The following is an 18,189-nucleotide window of genomic DNA, read 5'->3' as shown; positions in this document are numbered from 1 at the left end:
ATTTAAATTGAAAATAAATAAAATATATTAAGAAGAGTAAAATGCCTGACCGTCTACATTTTTTGTTTTAAAAAATCTATGTAGGGGAGCCTGGATGGCTCAGTCAGTTGAGTGTCGGACTCGATTTCGGCTCTGGTCATGATCCCAGGGTTGTGAAATTGAACCCCACGTCAGGCTCTGCACTGAGTGTGGAGCCTACTGGAAATTGTCTCTCTCTCTCTCTTTTTCTCATTCCCTCTCCCCCTGCCCCTCCCCCCACCTGTCCCCACTTGGGCACTCACACTGTCTCTTTAAAAAATGTTTTAGGGGCGCCTGGGTGGCTCAGTCGGTTAAGCCTCTGGCTTCGGCTCAGGTCAGATCTCACATTCATGGGTTCGAGCCCCGCGTCAGGCTCTGTGCTGACAGCTAGCTCAGAGCCTGGAGCCTGCTTCCAGTTCTGTGTCTCCTTCGCTCTCTGCCCCTCCCCCTCTCATGCTCTGTCTCTCTCTGTATTAAAAATAAATAAAACATTAGAAAAATTTTAAAAAAATGTTTTAGGGGTGCCTGGGTGGCTCAGTCAGTTACGTGTCTGACTTCGGCTCAGGTTATGACCTCATGGTTTGTGGGTTCGAGCCCCATGTCAGGCTCTGTGCTGTCTGCTAGCTCAGAACCTGGAGCCTCTCTTCAGATCCTGTGACTTCTCTCTCTGACCCTCCCCTGCTTATGCTGTCTCTCTCTCTCTCTCTCTCTCTCAAAAATAAATAAAAACATTAAAAATAATAAAATTAAAAATGTTTTAAATTTTAAAAAAATCTATGTAGGGGCTTCTGGGTGGCTCAATCGGTTGAGCGAATGACTGAAGCTCAAATCATGACCTAATGGGTTGTTGAGTTCCAGCCCCATGTCAGGCTCTATGCTGACAGCTTGGAGCCCAGAGTCTGCTTGGGATTCTGCGTCCCCCTCTCATTCTGCCCCTCCTTCACTCATGCTCTCTCTCTCTAAGAATAAATAAACATTTTTTAAAAATCTATGTATATGTACATAGGAAACAATCTGGCAAGGGAAACACTAAACTGTTCATAGTAGTTTGGGGAAAACATTCTCACATTTCTATACTGTTTTAATGTTTTTACAATTAGCACATACTGTTTTTATATTAAAACAAGTATATGTGATTGATTCCATATTTATGCCATTCTGGAAAAGGCAAAACTACAGGACCAGAGAAGAGCACTGATTACCAGGATTGGTACTAGGGGAGAAAGTGACTAGACAAAGGAACTTTTTGAGGTGATAGAAATGTTTGATATTTTGGTTGGTTGTGGTACTAGATACATGTCTATATGAGTTCATTAAACCATCTGATAAAAAAGGAATACGTATATGTAAATTATATCAGCAAACCAGACTTTAGAAAATAAAATACAGGGAGAAAATATAGAAGGCAAATAACATAGAAGGCAAATGTTTATTATTTAGAGAGAGCACAAGGTAGTGAGGGGCCACAGAAGGAGAGAGAAATCCAAGTAGGCTCCACGCTCCATGCTTAGCACAAAGCTAAGGCTCCATCCCATGAAACATGAAACTATAACCTAAGCCTAAACCAAGAGTCAGATGCTTAACTGAATGAGCCACCCAGGTGCCCCCAAAAGCAAGAACAATTTTAAAAATTATTTTCAATTATACAAGTAATAAAATAGCTCATTATGCTTTTTAAAATAATTAGATTACAGGTAAATCTAAAGTCTTTTGTGTCATGACCCTCATCCTTTCCTCCTTCCCAGAGGTAATCGTTGATGTGTGTTCTTGCAAATCTTTTTTTATAAAGTGAATAAAGTATGTGGCATTAGAAAACACATAGCCCTGGGTTTTTATGTGCACACGCGTATGCTCTTTGTTACACTGAGTTAACGTGGTACTCTCTTCAACACTTTGCCTCATTTTTTATATCTGTTGATAAAGATCTAAATTAATCAATCCAAATGTAGTAATGATTTTTTTTCCTTCCCGTTAATGGTTGTCAGGCTGTACCTTATTCTGCAACTCTTGTCACTCAACGCGTTTTGGTGTCTTAATTCACTCCTGGCAGCGCAGCAGATAGCATTCCACTTTATGAACACACTACACTCTGCTAATCCGTTAGCAGATTACGTTGCTCCCAATTTTTCTCTTACAGGGAAGCTGTGCCTCCAGTGCTCCCCTGGTGGGGTCCCTTCAGGGTCGATGGCTAGGGGGGGCACAGGTTTGTGCATTTTCAATTTTAATAGGGCGGGATTCGTGTCTTCCGCAGGTAGGTACCCACAGCCGCCCAGAAGCGGATCTCTCGCGTAGCGTACAACAGGTGCCACCCCATGCCCACTGCAGCTGGCGACAGCTTCCCCCGCCCTCTCCTACAAACGCTCTTCCCTGCCCCTCCCTCTGCGCCCGCCGGCCCTTTCCCAGCAAGCACCGCGAATTTTGCATACCAATTTACGTCCTTGCCTTTACTTCTATATGAAAATCCTAAGAGTCTTCTTGTGAAGATTGCTTTCTGGACCAGAATATCTTGCAGTCCCTCCCCCCACCCCTCAACGTGAAACATAGAATAGGAAATTGCTTTAGCTTTCTTTTCACCTTTATCGTAAGAGGGATGCGCCAACACTGCCTTCCTGCTCTTGTACGCGTTAAGGCAAAAAGGGCTTCTGTCGTGAGTGGCACACGTAGGGCAGCTCCATTGCTCTTCGTGCGGAATCGACATCAAGAGATTTCGGAAGCATAATTTTTGGATACCTGGGCAGCTGGTGATCGTTGGTCCCGGCGCCCTTGCTTTATGATAGTGACTTACAGAAAGTAATTGAAGGTTAGAGCTGCAGTCTCTACGATCACGTTACTGGTTGGTTCTCTTTTCTAGTTGTGTAAAATCTGGTAGCTACCGTAAAATGTGTTTGTTAAAGTGTTGTGAGCGCTAAGGCTTATTCACCGCTGCATGGTGGAAAAAGTGCTCAGGTGATTGCTGAGGTAGGTACGAGCAGCTGTTTACATTTCCCAGGTGAAGGGATGTAAATTTTAGCCAAGTAGGTTACATGTTTAACAGTACTCTGAGTTACTCAGGGAATATCTGGCCTCGTCCTAGGTGCCTGTTTGAGGGGTGACTGAATCATCACACATATCTTTGATTTTGTAAAGATTCTTTCCCTTTAACCAGGCATATATGATAAATGTGCATATGTCTATATATCTATATCTGTATCTATCCCTTTCTAAAGCTGTGGTGGGGCCGCTGGGGTGGCTCAGTCAGTTGACGTTGGACTACAACTTCGGCTCAGATCATAATCTTGCGGTAGGTGGGTTGGTGAGTTTGAGCCATAATCTTGCGGTAGGTGGGATGGTGAGTTTGGTGGGATGGTGAGTTTGAGCCGAGTGTCAGGTTCTCTGCTCAGACAGCAGGGAGCGTGGAACATGCTTTGATTCTGTCTCCCTGTTTCTCCCCTGCTCGTTCTCTCTCTCTCTCTCTCTCTCTCTCTCTCAGAAATAAACATTAATAAAAGGAAATGCAGTATATAATACATATACAAAAAACATGTTAGTCAACTTTTATGTTACCAGTAAAGCTTCTAGTCAACAGAAGGCAATTTTGGAGGAGTCAAAAGTTATACTGGAACTTTGTTTGTTTGTTTTTTTTTTTACAGTGGGGGAAGTGGTGGGAGGGTGGCACCCCTAAGCTCTGCAAAGTTCATGCGTCAACTGTTGTAGTGATAGACCCAGTACTTAACTTGGTGAGGCACTCACAAGGCTTAGTGAGGGGAAAGAATACCAAACTGAGTACTGTGCTGAATTTGGCTGGAAGGAGATCTGGGAAAGCTTTCCTGAAGCAAAGACTTTGCAGCTGAAACCTGAAGAAGAAATAGAAGACCCCCTGACAAAGTTGAGGAAAGGGCTGTTTAGGTAGAGGCAAAGCCTTGAGGATGGAACCAATGGGCTGCAGTACAAGAGCTGAAAGACCAGAATGACCGGCCTGAAACCAGCCAGGTGGCAGCTGAAGAGGCCACTGACTTCTGGTCTCACAGGCCTTGGATGTTTCTTGCAGTATTTTTTTTTATAAAGCATAAGGGATGAAGAGTTACCTCCACCATGTATCAGCACACTTTTTCTGTAAGGAAGCCAGATGGTGCATACTTTAGATTTTGTGGTCTCTGCTAGCTGCTCAACTCTGCTGGTGCAAAGCAGTAACAGACTATACAAATAAGTGGATGTAGCTGTGTTCCAACAAAGTTTTACCTACAGACACTGAAATTTGATGAAATAGTATTATTTTGATTTCTTTTTTTAATCCTGCCAGCCATTTAAAAATGTGAAAACCAGGGGTGCCTGGGTGGTTCTACTGATTAAGCGTCTGACTTCAGCTCAGGTCATGATTTCACAGTTGGTGAGTTTGAGCCCCGAATCGGGTTCTCTGCGGCCAGCACAAAGTCTGCTTCGTCGGATCCTCTGTCCCCCCCTCCTTCTGCCCCTCACCCGCGTGCACTCTCTCTCTCTCTAAAAAATAAACATTTAAAAAATAAAAATGTGAAAACCATTTTTTTCTTTAAAATTTTTAATGTTTATTTCTGAGAGAGAGGAGAGGCAGAGAGAGACAGAGAGACAGACAGACAGACAGACAGACAGACACAGAATTCAAAGCAGGCTCCAGGCTCGGAGCTGTCAGCACAAAGCCAGACGTAGGGCTCCAACTCACGAACCAGGAGATCATAACTTGAACCAAAGTTGGGGGCTTTACCAACTGAGCCACTCAGGGCTCTCATGTGACAACCATTCTTTCTCACAGGCCCCTGGTCTGCATATTCAAGAGCAATAAGAGCTCAAAACAACGACGGGATAGCCACAAGCTGAATACTATATACTTTTTAAAATGTTGCATGTAGGGGCACCGGTTAGCTTAGTCAATAGAGCATGTGACCCTTGATCTTGGGGTCACAAGTTTAAGCCCCATGTTGGGCACAGAGCTTACTTAAAAAAAATAATAATAAAAATAAAATGTTGCATAGGAACGTTTATAATAACGGTTCACCACCATGTCGCACTTACCAAGTGCCTGTCCCTAACTAAGCACTTAGCACGCATTAGCTCCTATTACTCATCATATAAACCAATGAGGTAGGTAGTATTATTTTGCTCACTTTACGGATTAGAAAACAGAAGCTCCAAGAAGCCCAGATCACATAGCAAGAAAGTAGCAGAGTCAAGAGGTGAGTCCAGGTCTTCTGACAGGAATCAGGTCTCTGACTGCCCAGAATGACCCCAGGAGAAAGTCAACTTTAGCAGAATCTGTTAGGAAAGATTTATTGGGAAAGTGAAGCCTTTTCATTTTGCTTATCCATATTCCCCTCTTTTCTTTTTTTCTTTTTTAAGGCTTTATTTATTTAAATAATCTCTACACACAACATGGAGCTCAAACTCGTAACCTCAATTATCAAGAGTAACACAGTCTTCTGACTGGGCCAACCCCGGTACCCCCCTTTCCCCTCTATTTTCTATGAAAATATGGAGTATATGAAAAGGCTAGTGAGATAATGGAGACGCATAGTCACTGGAATACAAATGATGACAAAATCAGTCCCAGAAGACCACATTTTATATGATTCCTTTCATATAAAATGTCCAGACAAGGCAAATCTATAGATACAGCAGAAGAAAGCAGATTAGTGGCTGCCTGGAGCTGGAGGTGGGAACACTTTTGTTTATTTACATTTGCAATACAAAATAGGAGCTGGGTGCGAACACAACACACTCACACCAGCCTGGGAAGCGGGAGCTACGACAAGGTCAGCTGGGCTGGATCCCAAACCCTTGGGCATAGGAAGGGGACCCTGGCTGGGCCCCTGCCAAACCCCCCACCCCAGGGTCTGAGGGAGGTGCGGGGAGGGGTCTCAGTGAGTGCATCAGGGCCCCATGTGAATGTTACCGGAGAGACCCCCTGCGACAGGGACCACCAATCCCCACAGAGCCAGCAGGGCCAGGTAGAGGGTCCTCTAGCTACCAGCCTAGGTCAAAGTGAAGGGTTCAGGGCTAGGGTCTGGGCAAAGACATGGCCTCCACTCAGGCCCTCCTCCAAAGTGGTCCTGAGCTCGGGGTGGGTGTGAGCATCTACACCAGGGGCTGGGGGCATAGTCGGAGGGGAGTGTGGGGATGCCCTACAAATGGGCATGATGGATCCTTTGGGGGTGAAGCAAATGTCCTAAAAATACACTATGGTCACACTCGTTCACTTCTATAAATTTATTTAAAAATCACTGGATTGGGGCGCCTGGGTGGCTCAGTCGGTTGAGCCTCCGGCTTCGGCTCAGGTCAGATCTCACGTTCGTGGGTTCGAGCCCCGCGTCGGGCTCTGTGCTGACCTCTAGCTCAGAGCCTGAAGCCTGCTTCCGGTTCTGTGTCTCCCTCTCTCTCTGACCCTCCCCCTCTCATACTCTGTCTCTCTCTGTATCAAAAATAAATAAAACATTAAAAAAATTTTTTTTAAATCACTGGATTGTACATTTAAAATGAGTAAATTTTGTGGTATGTAAGTTATACTTGAGTAAGGATGTAAAAAAGGAAGGACTGGAAGGAGAATATACGCAGCTCGGAGCCTGAGCATCTGTAATCAGTTTACGGAAAAAGTTCTCTAATCTAGAAACTTGACCTTAGTGAATTTCCTGCATGCTGAGCTTCTGTGTGTTAGCTGATTATGTCCCTACCCGCCTCCTTTTAAGACCCTTCTGTGGCGCCTGCCTAGTTTGGTTTAACATCCTGTAAGTCCCTGTGACTCACCATCCTCTTTGTTCTCAGGGCTCCAGCCACACTGTTTTTTCTCTGTGTATCTCTGAAGCCACTACCCTCTCCTTGCCTCAGAGCCTCCAGAAAGTTCTTCCTTCTAGCTGGAAATGTTCTTTCTCAACAGGTCCTCCCCTCTCCCCTTTTCCCATCATGGCCACTTCCTCCTCATTCTTTACATCTCACCTCAAATATTACTTCCTCAGGGAGGCCTTGACCTCCCCACCACTCACTAGGTTAGCTCCCTCACTCTTTCACGGTGCCCTGTACTTCTCAGCAGAACATTATCATAATTGTTATTAATGCATTTACACTCAATGTAAAGTTAGTTGCTCAATAGTTATATTCCCCAGCCAGAATGTCACCTGTGTGAGGGCACGGAACCTTGCATCCTTGGTGTCTGATGTAGTACCTAGCACTTAATTGGCATTCAATATATTTGCAGAGCTCTTCATAATCCATGGTTTTATGTATAAACAACTACATTTGTTGCAATTTATTAAGCATGTGATATGTCCAAGGATATGGGTGCAGCAAGACAGCCTGCTCCTGTCTGTTCTCAAAAGTAGGACAAGAACACTCTTCCCATTTCATAGGTAGTCTAACTTTACAGAACTTGTAAGGAAATTGCCTTCTTTAAAATGGAACTCCTTCTACTCAGGTCATAGATTCCCAACAGGATGAGTTTACTCCCGGTGGAGGGAGGGGGCAGGGAAGGTAGTTCAGGGAGATTAATTTTGAGAGGTTATGAAGCTTTGGTATTTTAAGGGTGGAGGGGAAGAGGGTGCCAGTTTGTCAGAGGGGAAGAGGAAGTTTCTAACCTTCAGGTGGGCAGATATAAGTATGGCTCCTCTCTCAAAACTGACCAAACCTGGGGACGCCCGGCTGGCTCAGTCAGTAGAGCATGTCACTCTTGATCTCAGGGCCATGAGTTTAAGCCTCATGTTGGACATAGAGTTTACTTAAAAAAAAAACAAAACCCAGGGGCGCCTGGGTGGCTCAGTTGGTTGAGTGTCTGACTTCAGCTCAGGTCATGATCTCAGGGTTCGTGGTTCGTGGGTTCGAGCCCCGCGTCGGGCTCTGCGCTGACGGCTCAGAGACTGGAGCCTGCTTCTGATTCTATGCATCCTTCTCTCTCTGCCCCTCCCCTGCTCATGATCTGTCTCTCTCTGTCTCTCAAAAATAAATAAGTGTTAAAAAAAAAAACCCCAAACCAACCAAATAGGTCCCTGAGCTCTCCTATGTTGGGATAAGTGACCACTGAAAAGAAACAATGGTCACATAAAAATTGTGTTTCTATACATTAATAATCCAAAAAAGAAATTAAGAAAACAATTCCATTTATAACATCAAAAAGTAAAATACTTAGGAATAAGCTTAAAAAAGGAGGTAAAACTAAACCAAGGATGAGTGTAACTTGTACACTGAAATCTAGAAAACATCCTGAAATTAAAGAAGACATAATTAAATGGAAAGACATCTCACGTTCATGGGCTTAATATTATTGTTGAGATGTCAATACCAGCCAAACCGATCTGTGGATTCAATACAATCCCTATAAAAATCCTAACACATTTTTTTACAGAAATAGTAAACACATCCTAAACTTCAGATGGAATCTCAAGACTCCAATAAGCCAAAATACTCTTGGAAAAGAACAAGGTTGGAAGAAGACTACACTTACCGATTTCAAAACTTTCTATAAAGCTATTGTAAGTAAAGCAGTGTGGCATTAATATAAAGACAGATATATAGTCCAGTGGATTAGAATAGAGAGTCCTTGTATCAAGTCCTGGTATTAAACAATTAAAAAGTTTTTTTAGATGTTTGTTTATTTTTGAGAGAGAAACAGAGCATGAGCAGGGGAGGGGCAGAGAGAGAGACACACAGAATCGGAAGAAGGCTCCAGGCTCTGAGCTGTACCACAGAGCCCGACAAAGGTCTCAAACTCACAGACCATGATATCATGACCTGAGCTGAAGTCAGATGCTTAACCAACTGAGCCACCCAGGTGGAGTTTTGAAGATAATTTTGTGCACTCATATTCATTCCAACATTACTTACGATAGCAAAAAGGTACAAATAATCCAAATATCCATCAGAGGATAAATGGATAAACAAATTAATAAATATCCATGTAATAGAACATTACTTGGCCATTAAAAAGAATGAAGTACTAGGGAGCCTGGGTGGCTCAGTCAGTTGAGCGTCTGGCTTTGGCTCAGGTCATGATCTCATGGTTCATTGGTTCGGGCCCCGCATCAGGCTCTGCTGACAGCTAGCTCAGAGCCTGGAGGCTGTCTTCGGATTCTGTCTCCCTCTCTCTGACACTCCCCTGCTCATGCTGTCTCTTTCTCTCTCTCAAAAATAAGTAAAACATTAAAAAAAATGTTTTTAAAGGAATGAAGCACCGATACCTTGAGGACATTCTGCTAAGTGAAATAAGGCAGACTCACAAGGACAAATACCATGTGTTTCCACTTATTTGAGGTACCTAGAATGGTCAGATTCATAGAGACATAAAGTAGAAGAGTGGTTACTAGGGACTGAAGTGGGGGTGGTAGGGGAAGTTACTGTGTAGTAGGCACTGAGTTTCAGCTAAGGATGATGTCAAAGTTCTGGAGATGGACAGTGGTGATGGTTGCACAACCGTGTCAAAGTACTTAATGCAATTTAAGTGTACACTGAAAAGTGGTTAAAATCCTAAGTTTTATGTTATATATATTTTATCACAATTTTATTTATTTTAATTTGATTAGTATTTTTTTTAAGATTTTAAGTTATCTCCACACCCAATGTCGGGCTCGAACCCACAACCTTGAGACCAAGAATTGTGCACTTTACCAACTGAGCCCACCAGGAGCCTCTACCATAATGTTAAAAATAAATTAAAATAAAATTTATTTTAGTTTTTAAAAAACTTTTTAAGGTTTATTTATTTTTGAGAGAGAGAAAGAGAATGAGTGGGAGAGTGGCAAAGAGAGAGGGAGACACAGAATCCAAAGCAGGCTCCAGGCTCTGAGCTGTCAGCACAGAGCCCGAGGTAGGGCTTGAACTCATAAGTGGTTAAGATCAGGATTTGAGCTGAAGTTGGACGCTTAACCGACTGAGCCACCCAGGTGCCCCTAAAATAAAAAATTTTAAAGAGAAGATGGTGAAGAGCAAGGTTTGGGGTATGCCTAAGAGGTCACCAGCACTGGGGCTGGAAGCTGGTCACCAGCTCAGGGAGGTTACTCAAGTCAGCAAAACTGTGTATGCCAAGTGCCTGGCACAGAGCATGTGCTCATAAGTGTAGCTACTAATGATCTCCATCACAGATGAGGAGACTGAGGCCTAGAGAGGTCCTGTAGCCAATGGAGGCAGTTGACTGGGCTCTGAGTTCTGTAAGGCAGGGGCGCGGTGCCAGTTGGAACATTAATAGTAATACTAGCTGGTATTTCTTGAGTACTTAATACATTCCAGACATTATTCTTAGTCTTTTCGTGAGTGTGAATTCTTCATTTACTCTTCACAACTCCTTTATGAGTGACGTTCCATAACTATCTTCCTTTTTCAGATGAAGAATCTAAGGCAGAGACCAGTCCAAGTTCATAGAACCAGCATAATTGGAATCTTGTCCACTCTGACTCCAAAAACAGAAATCCAGTCTTTTGGTTTGGTCATGGTGGTGGGACAGTGGCTGAAGGGGTTTCTGGGTTGGGGAGTAGGTGATTCACTTGACCAAATCTAGTTTCAACCCAGATTTTTTTTTCTTGTTTCTTTTTCTTTCTTTTTTGCACCCACTGGCAGAATTTCTTTTTCTGATTCACTCCCCATCTGTCAGTGGGTTCTGGCTTCTGAGAATGTGATGCAGAAGATCGGGTAAGCTGTGGGGGCAGGGAGGTAGATACAAAAGGTAGGTGGTCCTTAATGAATAAATACTTGTTAAAAAATGTTTAATGTTTATTTATTTTTGAGAGAGAGAGAGAGAGAGAGAGAGAGACAGACAGACAGACAGAACCCAAAGAAGGCTCCAGGCTCTGAGCTCTCAGCACAGAGCCCGATGGGGGACTCAAACTCACAAACCTCAAGATCATGACCTGAGGTAAACCGAGACACCCAGGTGCCCCAACAAATATTTTTTGAGAGCTCTCTGGTACCAGGCAATGTTCTAGAGGCTGCATAAAACAGACATTGTCCCTGCCCTCAAGGAGATTCCATTACAGGGATTATATGCATGTGAGTGGCAGGTTAGGGCTAGAGAGGGGGATAAGCTAGGAAAGGAAGTGGGGGAGGGGAAGGGAAGTGGATACAGACAAGGAAAAAGATGTGGTCAGTGTCAGTAAGGGCTATAAAGGGGATGTGAGAGAGAGTGACTGGGGAGCAGACACAACTGGAGACAGTGAGAACAGGGCAGGCCTGGCTCAGGAGCCGAGATGAGACCCGGAGCCCGGAAAGGAGCCAGCGGAAGATGTGGGAGAAGAGCATTACAGGATCCCGTGGGGAAACAGCACGGGCAAAGGTTATGAAACCCATGTGTCCAGAGGCCTTGAGGAAGGCCAATGAGGCTGGAGCAGGGTGACAGAAAGAAAAAGGAGTCAAGAGGAGATCCCAGCGCTAGGTCATGAATGGTCTTGTAGACCACGATGAGGAGTTCAAGGTTCTAAGTTCTAAGGGGAAGGGAGGCCATCGGACTTAACAGTAAAGCCTGGGAGCAGCATGGCAGGAAGTGGGGAGACCAATTAGGAGATTCTGGCTGTGAGGTAGCAGAGGCAGGTGATGATGGTGGTGTGGACCAGGTGGGGTTCAGAGAGGAAGCGGTATTAGAGGGGTTTTTGGGAGATGACTGAAGAGATAAGAGGTGGGGGAAGGGAGAATCTAAGGTGAGGCAGGGTAGAAATCACGAGTCCAGGGTGGACATGCTGACTTTGCAGTCAAGCAGCTGGAGGCACTGTTCCAGGCTGGAGGCAGACGCCTGGGAGGAGGAACCAGACACTGCCACCTGGGACCCACAGGCCACACCTCTTTACCGATGGGCAATACAGAGCCCAGAAGAGGTTTGTGTTTGGGTTTTTTTTTTTCTGTTTTTTCAAAATCGGTTATCGATACTTACAAATCAAATAAAACCACCTCCTCTTCCAAATCGGATGCTCAAGCCACGCTGGGCCCACATTCTGGTTCCATGGCAGACTGGTAGAGGAGCGGGTGCCCCTCCAGATCGGGCACAAACTCTCCAGCTGGTCCAACCCCAGCAGGCCTGCTCAACGTCTGGTCCTGGTGGCACTGCTTTCAACCTCAGGCTTGGGTAGGAGGTAAGATCAGAAAAGGGGGGGAAAGTTGTCCTGGGACAGTGGCTGGACTTCGGATGAACGCACAGGAAGTGGCAGTTTCGCTGCGTCTCAGCCCTGCAATGCAGGCTGTGCCACCTAATTTCACTGAACAGGTCTTGCCTCTACTGAAACATGGGGCTAACACTCGCTACCTAGAATTTCATATCTGGGAAAGCTCCTGGCACACTGGCAGTCACACAGAAGGGGCTCCAGCAATGCTTGTTTCTTTCAATCTCATGAGCAGCCCGTCTCAGGAAATCAGAATGGTAAGGTCATAGCACAGGTTGAGGTAAAAAGTCCAGATTCTGGGGGCACCTGAGTGGCTCAGTCCTTTAAGCACCCGACTCTTGATTTCAGCTCAGGTTTTGATCTTGCAGTTGGTGGGTTCCAGCCCTGTGGCGGGCTCTGTGATGACAGCATGGAGCCTGCTTGGGATTTTCTCTCTCTCTCTCTCTCTCTCTCTCTGTCCCTCCCCCCTCTCTCAAAAATAAATAAACATTAAAAAACAAGTCCAGATTCTGGCTCTACCACTTACCAACTATGCAATCTGAGTTTTCCTATTTGTAAGATGGGGACACTACTCTTCCCTGCCTTGTGGGAATTAAATAAGTTAATACAAAGAGTTTAAAATGGCATGGCACTCATTGAGGATTAGATTGGTTCTTACACTTGGATGGCCATTAGAGTCTTCTAGGGACATTTTAAAAATATTCAGGACACCTGGGTGGCTTAGTAGGTTGAATGTCTGACTTTGGCTCAGGTCATGATCTCCCAGTTCGTTTGTTCAAGCCCCATGTCAGGCTCTGTGCTGAAAGCTTGGAGCCTGGAGCCTGCTTCAGATTCTGTGTCTCTCCCTCTTTCTCTGCCCTTCCCCAGATTGTGCTCTCTTTTTCTCTCAAAAATAAATAAACTCAAAAAAAATTTTAATAAAAAATATTCTTATCTGGGCTCTAACCTCAGAGATCTCATCTGTATTCATCTGGGGTAGGGCCCTGGTATGGGTATTTTGTAAAATCTCCTCAAGTGATTCTATGTGCAGCCAAGAATAGGAGCTCTACAGTAGAGAGGTAATTAAGGGCATGGGCTTTGGCGCACAAGTGCCTGTGTTCAAATCCAACCAAACCAATAAAGAGGTGTATAAATGTGGGCAAGTTCCTAACCTCTCATGTTAAACTGGGTTAATAAAAGGACCTGGGAGGTTGCATAGACCTTAAGTGCTCAGAGCAGTGTGTGGCAGCTAGCGAGCCCTTGGCAGGCCTGGGACTCAGCACTTCTCAGTTGCCTTATTTCCAAATTGACTCCAAGTACCACAGGCCTACATCCAGTTCACACTCACTGTGTCCCCAATGGAGTCTGGATGGCTTGAACGTCCCTCTCTTAATCCCTCTCTTAATCTGCTCCCCGATCCCCAGGCAAGTTATTTTTAGTTTTGGCCCTTCTATTGTTCAGCCTTTTTTATCCACCCCAAAATTAACAGAATTATCTCCCAAACAAAATTGTCTGCTCAAAAAAAGAGAGACCCCAAAGATGCTAGAGGGAAGGATAGAGCTGACTGGCCATTCAAGTGTCTCTCATATTAAAGAATAGGAAGGAGGAGAAAAAAAACTGCCATCCCTGCTTAGGAAACAATGTTTAGCAGGAGGAAAAGCACAACACGGAACTGTACACTGAAGATAATTTATCCAGGTAAAGGAAAAAATGCATAGAAAAAGATCAAAAGGAAATATGCTAGATGCTAAAGAAACGTTTTTTTCTCTGCTTCTCCATCCTTTTATGTACTTTATAATTTTGTAGAGTCAATGTGTAATATACAGGAAAAACAACTAAGTGAAAAAATAAAAAAGGAAAGACTTCAATGACTTTCTTTCCTCTTTAAAAAAATTATTTACTTATTTTGAGAGAGACAGCATGACTGGGGGAGGGGCAAGAGAGAGAGAGGGAGAGATGGAATACCAAGCAGGCTATGCACTGTCAGCAGAGCTTGAGGTAGGGCTTGAACTCACAAACCATGAGATCATGACCTAAGCTGAAACCAACAGCTGGACGCTTAACCAACGGAACCGCCCAGCACCCTTTCTTTCCTCTTAATCTTATTGCCTTATGTCTTAGTTCCTCCTATCAAAATTTTTATTTTTCTTAATTTTTACTTATTTTTTAAAAAGATTTGTTTGTTTAAAACTTTTTAAAATCAATCTCAATATCCAGTGTGGGGCTTGAATTCACAACTCCAAGATCAAGAGTCACACACTCTTACCAACTGAGCCAGTTAGGCACCCCCCTCTATCAAAAAATTTTAGAGAGTTGTCTCCACTGGCAGATTCTTTCACTTCTCCCATTTACTACTTGATCCACTACAATCTGGCCTCCTCCTTAACGCTGGAGGTGACTCCACCCTGGAAGGATCAGCAATGAACTCTTAGTTGCCAAATCCAGTGGCTTCTCCTCTTTGCCAGAGCTTTGTGCAATACTGGACATGATTAGTGCTGTCCCCTTTCTGTAAGCTCCCTGCCTGCCCTCTGGGCTTCCTTTCTCCCCTCTGTCCAGGGACCTAATTTTCTGATCACTTCTGGTTGGTCCCTGCAGACTCCTCTCAGCTTAATGTTCCCTAGGTTTGGACATCTAGTCCCTTCTTCTCTGTGCACTCTTCTTGGGTGGACTCCTCCACTCCTGGACTATATGATCCCATCTACATGGCAGTGCCTAGATCCCAGCCCTCGCTTCTTGCCAGTGACAAGTCAATCCAAACTCCTTCTGAAGAACACCTTCATTTGGATGTCCCTCAAACAACTCATACTCAACAAGTCCAAACCAACTCATCATTTCTACTTTCCCTCACCCATAACCAAGTCTTCCTGCTTTGTTCTTTCCCTGGAAGTCATCTTTGTCTCATTCTTTCCCTCATCCCCCAAGTCTAGTTGGTCACTAACACCTGTTGGTTCCAATTTGAAACTGTGGAGCACATAAGCTTCCTGCTGAAATGTTCTGGCTCTGCCCTGCAGGAGGCCCCCTCTCTCTTGCCTGGATGATCATAGCAGTCTCCCTGACATAGCTTTCTTTTCCTGATCTTTCTCCTCCCCAGTCCATACCTTATAATTTCTCTGATTATTCATTCCTTCAGTCAGTCAACAAACATTTGCTATGCACAAACTCTGCTCCAAATACTATGACAGAAAAATGATACAGATTGACCCAAAATAGGTAAATAAATAACTTAGGGGATTTCTTTTTCTTTAAAGATTTTATTTATTTTATTATTACTTTTTTTTTTGAGAGAGAAAGAGTGCAAGCAGAGGGAAGGGTGTAGGAAGAGGGTGAGAGAGAATCCCAAGCAGTCTCCATGCCCAGTTTGAGTTCCCAACAGGGCTCAATTCTACAACCACAAGATCATGACCTGAGCAGAAGTCTAGGGTTGGACACTTAACCAACAGAGCCACCAAGGTGCCCCAAGATTTAAATTTTTTAAAGTAATCTCCACACTCAGTATGGGGCTCAAACTCACAACCCCAAGATCAAGAGTCATGTGCTCTGCTGGCTGGGCCAGCCAGGCACCCCTCTAGAGGACCTAGAGGATTTCAAATTATGGGACTGCTACACAAGTAAGCAAGGGGATTGAGAGAAATGGGGGCATGGGGAGGGGAGTTCTCTCAGAGGTGGCTTTTGCCCTGGAACAGTGCCCTGGATCAACATGACAGTTGCCCTCACGGAACTGGGGCAGCGATGATAGATGAGAATGTGGTTGGGACACAACTGTAGGTTGTGAGCCAGGAAAGGCCTGTGAGGAATGAAGGGTGAGAATGAGCTCTGAACACCTGAAAGAGGCACTTTCCAGGTAGAGGGAAGAGCTAGTGACAGGGTCCTGAGAGAGTTCCCAGCACACAAAGAAGCCCAGGATGTCTGGTCTGGGGCACAGGGAGTGAGGGGCAGAAGGAGGAGGGCAGAAAGATCATTCCTGGGGGCCCTGGTTGGGTGACTGAGTTTTATTCTAAAATTTATTAAAGACTTTTTAGTAAGGAAGTCACATTTGACTTTGTCTCTTTAAAAGATTACTCTCTCTAGGTGCATAGGGTGGAGTGCATCGGGGGGTGAGGTGGACAATGTGGCTGAGTACTAGGAAATGACTCCAGTGGCTTGGTCAAGTCCTGTGGGCTGGATTGGGTGTTGGCAGTGCACCTAGGGAGAACATAAACCTTCTTTGGGTCCCAAACACGTGCAGGCTAGCTCCGTACTCCTTATGACAACCATCTGGTTCTAGCCTCCCTCTTCAGCCCAGCTCCCATCATTTCTTCTTTGTGTTTGCACCTGCTGTACTTTTTGGAATGTTCTTCCTCACTTTCCCTTTGATGGACTATTCATCCCTGAGGCCAGCCTCAAATACCCCCTCCTCTCTAAAGCTGTTCAGGAATTCTCCAGGGAAAGTCCTTTGAATTTTTTCAGTGCTTAGTTTCTATCTCTAGGATAATGTTTATCGCCCTGTCCTGTCCTGCATGTTTACAATTCTGTCTCTGAAGAAGCTGAAAAAGAGCTTCTAGAAGGTAAGGACAGTTCAGTGAGTGTTCAGTGGATGTTCAATGCATAATCCAAAGATATAGATGGTCCTACTATAGAATAGTTCACACAGGTCAAGACCCCAGTCATGACCAGCCCCCATTATATTCAAAATCATCTGATAATGTGTAAGTCCTTGATCACAAGAACAGATACCAATGTGGGCACTAAGTCTCCTCATTTGATACTGGAAACAGCCCCAAGAGGTTGGCACAGTGGGAAAATCATCTCTATTTTACAGATGAGTCAATCAAGGCTTAAGAGAGGTGAGACTTGGCTTAAGAGGTGGCTTGGTTGGTTGAGCATCTGACTTGATTCTGGCTCAGGTCATGATCTCACTGTTTGGGATATTGAGCCCTCAGTAGGGCTTTGCACTGAGAACCCAGAGCCTGCTTGGAATTCTCTCTCTCTCTGTCTCTCTTTGCCCTCCCGCCCGCCCCAGGTTCTCTGTCTTTCTGTCTCTCTCAAAATAAATAAACATTTTTTTTAAAAGAGAGAAGTGAAACTTGGCCAATATCCCCGAGTCCCCAAATTTAGTTGTATCATTGACCCCTGGGCATCCTTACCTGTCCTTGAATCAAGAGCTTGTAAGACCTCCTTCCTGTCACCTCTTCGTGGTGGTGGATGGGACATCATTGGAGGAGGCAAGATGGGGAACCAATTTTCTTTCCCCCTCAAAAAAAAGGGCCTGTATAGAAATCCTGCCTATGCCATTTAAGGTTATGTGACCTTGAAGAATTAATTGATTCTCTTACTTCCCTGTTTTGTTTTTGTTTTGTTGTATCTGTAAAACAGAGGGTGAAAAGCTACTTAGGGTTGCTGGGAATATTACAGGAGACAAAAGCATCTTCCCCAATGCTGAGCCATATAGAAACGTTTTAAATACTTACTAATTACTATTACTGACTCCTAGAAATTTCCTAAGCACTTTTTAAGGATCACCTCTTTTAACACTCACAACCTTATGCCTCAGGCGAAATACAGGCATGGAGCTGTTAACGCCCCCCAAAGAAGTTAAGACTTGAACCCATAACCTCACTGCCAGGCAAGGCTTGGCAAACACGTGGGTCAGGAGAATGCAAGCAGCTTGCTCAAGGACTCGTGACCGGTTACTGACTCTATACTCAACCAGATCTCTGATTCCGAATTTATAGTGGGGCATTACTTCTGAAGGTCTGTAATAAAACTGGATTTGGGGAGGTGAAATGGGCAGTCCTCCAGAGGAGTCGAGAGATCCGCCTTTGCCCCTGACTGTGGATGAGATGAACCTTTAATTTAGACCTCTTTTCCTCACCTGATAGTGCGGGAAGAAGAGTTATTAGGGTCCCCAGAGCCCTTTCCAATACTGACTCTCCAGAGCAGAAGACCCCTGCTCAGGTAGAGGTTCACCGAAATCCCTCCGGCTGAGATTCATCCTCCGCGGGGCCCGCAATAAGGACGCGTCCCCTTTAAGGCGCCAGCTCGCCGGCGGCGGCGGCCGGAAGTGTTGAAGCTCGGCCTGGCGGCGGCGGTGGCAGTAGCGGCCGTGGCGGCCTCTGCGCATGCTCCGTCGCCCGCCCGCCCT

General features: G+C 44.9%; 1 long non-coding RNA gene and 1 other non-coding gene across 3 annotated transcripts; one reads left to right on the top strand and one right to left on the bottom strand.

Annotated features, from left to right (window-relative positions):
* The first annotated feature begins 2,649 nt into the window (after nucleotides 1–2,649).
* LOC115300597 lies at nucleotides 2,650–2,783 on the top strand. The gene has a single exon (XR_003912759.1). It is a non-coding gene; the product is annotated as a U11 spliceosomal RNA (small nuclear RNA).
* A 7,076-nt stretch (nucleotides 2,784–9,859) lies between these two features.
* On the bottom strand, nucleotides 9,860–18,169 carry LOC115300212. Of its 2 annotated transcripts, XR_003912547.1 has the most exons (4): nucleotides 17,920–18,169; nucleotides 17,192–17,409; nucleotides 11,864–12,050; nucleotides 9,860–10,637 (listed from the first exon to the last, which is right to left on the bottom strand). It is a non-coding gene; the product is annotated as an uncharacterized LOC115300212 (long non-coding RNA). The 2 variants fall into 2 exon arrangements; XR_003912548.1 differs by lacking the exon at nucleotides 11,864–12,050.
* Nucleotides 18,170–18,189: the final 20 nt, after the last annotated feature.

Source organism: Suricata suricatta, chromosome 8 (genome assembly GCF_006229205.1).
Source record: "Suricata suricatta isolate VVHF042 chromosome 8, meerkat_22Aug2017_6uvM2_HiC, whole genome shotgun sequence".
NCBI classification, from domain to species: domain Eukaryota; kingdom Metazoa; phylum Chordata; class Mammalia; order Carnivora; family Herpestidae; genus Suricata; species Suricata suricatta.
The sequence above is the reverse complement of the archived record's forward strand: the minus strand, read 5'-3'. Positions and strand labels throughout refer to the sequence as shown.